We start from the raw sequence: 3,189 nt of genomic DNA, 5'->3' as shown, positions 1-3,189 counted from the left end.
TTTTGATTTTTCTGTTCTTTGGTTGATTTCTCATGGATCTGGGTTTTGATTTCTCAGTTATTTGAGTCTGGGTTTTGAATTTCTCTGTTCTCTATGTAGGCCCTTGTCTGCAATAATATTACATGATCAGTCACGTTGCAAGTACTATGTTTATTTGTTAATGCCAAATACGTTTTGAAGGTAGAGATTTGATCAACAAAACACCAAGCAACACTAATCTGCTACCAAAAACCACCAGGTACCAACACTGATCTGAATTTTTTTTTTTTTTTTACCGAGTGTGAGAAAAAATTTTTCAGATCTTGCTATGAATGGGTATTGTTCCTTCACTTGTTTAGTTATTTGTTTTTGTTGATTGGAATTTACAGTGGTTTGAATTTTGCTATGAATGGTTTGTAGACTTGTAGCTCATAATTCTAATAGAAAAAAGAAAAAAGTTTGGGTTTGGGGTCTGAAAATCAGGAGAGAAAATTATCGTTGAAAGCTTCAGTTTTTCCATCATCATTGTGAAAATTATCTTAGCTATTATAGTATAATTTATGTATAAGCCTATCTGTTTAGGAAACTAGATACTTTTGATGTAAAAACCTAAGGTTGTGATTGTTTAGTTTAGAGCTAGAATTGCAAACCTAGTTTGATATGCTACATCCTTGCACAGACTTAAGTGATTCACTCTTAAGAAATGTTTTGAAAGTTATGCTTGGATTTGTTTTATGTGTTATAGCAAAGCAGCACTGCTTTGAACTGTATGATATGGATGCGTGCTTGGATGACTCTTAGGCTAATTGCTGTATTGCAAGGGTTGCTTTTGTTGCAGTTGAAGTTCCAGTGGTTTTTGTTATTAAGGTTTAGAATGTGCACCATGACCCTTTTTTACTGGGGGCAGTATCATGAATGAAGCTGCCTAAAATTATTTAATACTCAGTGGATCTTTTTGGATATTTTTGGGTGTTATAAGTAAGGAATGAAACTGCTTATGCACTTTTACAAAAAGCTGAACCAAACTCACCTTAAAACTTAGATCCAATAAACTAGTTGAGTCATTGTGATAATGACACATGCAACGAAATGTCAAGATCCAACAAACTAGAGATAGCTAGTCCCATAAACAATACATGTGATGTGCTACACTGACCGGTCCTTTTTTGACAATGGAAATATCAGATGTCGGTTTGGACAGTAGCATTTATGGCATCCAGCAGTTGATTTAAACTCAAAAAAAAAAAAAAATTACCTTTGGATCTTGACTTTATATTTCTACTTTATGAATATTTACATTAACTTTATATTTCCATGTTTATATATATATATATATATATAGTCTTTTTTGTTTTTCATATCCTAATTAATTACATATGATTTGTTGGGTTTAATACGGAGAAAGGAGGGACAACCTAGGCTAGCTTGGATCAAAATTCTTTAGAGTTTTTAGAGAACGGTTTCTTAAATCCTAACTTTTTTTTCTAATTTAATGGTCCAAATTATGCTAAGTTAGCGTTACACTAACAAGTAACAAACTCATTAAAACAATAGTTTTTTTTTTTTTTTTTTTTTATAGGATAAAATAATAGCTTTTAAAAACAAAAAACCTAATTAATTTTTTTTGAAAGGGAAATATATTGGCATTAAACCATGAAACAATACAAACAAAGGTTCCTGCATAGCAGGTCAGAGACAACAGAATACATTCAGATTACATTCATATCAGATTGCAGAAAAGAAGAAACAAAGTGGGGCGCAACTCCTTTCCAGAGGTTTTGGAGACCAGATCTTCGAGCATATTGAGCAAGCTCGAGAGCCACAGAGTTGAAACATCTATTAATGTGCTTGAAGAGTCAGGACTCAAAAGAAACACTCACCTGGAGAATTCCTTGGATGAGATGCCCCAAACTGCTCCCCGTGGCCCCATCATTGATTGCTTGGATGGCATTTAGGGAGTCAGCTGGTTCAAAAAAAAACCTAATTAATTGTTAACAATAAGTCAATAACGTTAATCAGGGCCGGCTCAAGGCCTAGGCCTAAGGCCCCACCAAAAAACAAAAATTTTCTTAAGAAAAAAAACCCCATTTTTCATAGTTAAAGGCCCAAATTTTTATATATTTTCTAAATGTTGTACATTTTTTTTATTAGTGATGTTAAGGGTACTACAAATTTTACTATTGACTTACAAATTGTCATATTATTAATCACAAATAAGTGATATAAACATTCATTAGTTAAATTGATGAGGTTCATCAATGAGAGACAGTGTCACATTATATTTTGAAAATTTTATAGTGCTTTTAATTAGCGCATTTTTCTTTTTCATTTCTATTAATGTTCTCAAATTACGAGACCAATAGAACCTTAACTCAATTGAAACCCTAAAATATTTCAAAAAGATGTTGCAAATGTGTTAAATCATCAATTATAGATTAATCTCCCTTGATAGTTTGAGACTTTGATTTTTGTAAACTAATATCCTACAAAGTCACACACCAAATAATATCTATCTATCTCTCTTAAAATCAAAATATAAAATTAAAAATTAGATTACAACTTTATTTAATTATGCATCGTCTTATATCCAAAATAAAGTATATTTTTCAATCGCAATATATTTTTATTTCTTTTTATTAATATTTATAATTCAACTATGATATTCAATTCTCTATATGAAATTAACATTAGTCTAGTTGGTATTATTTATGTATTTAATGTATCAAATTAACTTTAATTTGATTAGTATTAAATAATTTTGTTTAATTAATATTTACATATTAAAGGCCCCGCATAAATTTTTCGCCTTAGGCCCCAAATTATGTTGGGCCGCCCCTGCGTTAATGTTAACGTTTCTAGAGAGAGAAAATATCAAAAGTCTCACTAGTCAATACTCCATCGCTCTTCAATCATCCAAAACACTTTTCAAACCTTTGCATCACCATAGGGAGCAATTTGACCTCAAATTTTGGATCTTTCACTAACCGTGTAAAAGAGAAAGAATGATTTGGTACTGCTTTAAGAAGAAAATGAATATGAGTTAAGATAGTGAGGTGGCAGGAATGGATGATGCGGCCATGGGTGAGATGGTTTCTTTTTTTTTTTCTTCTCAAAAGGGGAAAGTTCAAATCCAGTAACATAATGATAAACTAAGACCAAAAGTAACCCAATTTTAGAGGTATTATGTAGTAAGATAGCAAACTCTTGGTT

At 31.4% G+C, this 3,189-nt stretch overlaps 1 long non-coding RNA gene across 1 annotated transcript; it reads right to left on the bottom strand.

The window, feature by feature from the left end:
• Positions 1–1,613: 1,613 nt before the first annotated feature.
• Positions 1,614–2,989, bottom strand: LOC126699290 (uncharacterized). Its single transcript, XR_007646764.1, has 2 exons — positions 2,864–2,989; positions 1,614–1,959 (listed from the first exon to the last, which is right to left on the bottom strand). It is a non-coding gene; the product is annotated as an uncharacterized LOC126699290 (long non-coding RNA).
• Between the last annotated feature and the right edge of the window lie 200 nt (positions 2,990–3,189).

This window comes from Quercus robur, chromosome 9 (assembly GCF_932294415.1).
Source record: "Quercus robur chromosome 9, dhQueRobu3.1, whole genome shotgun sequence".
In the NCBI taxonomy this organism is placed as follows: domain Eukaryota; kingdom Viridiplantae; phylum Streptophyta; class Magnoliopsida; order Fagales; family Fagaceae; genus Quercus; species Quercus robur.
This window is presented reverse-complemented; position numbering and strand designations above follow the sequence as displayed.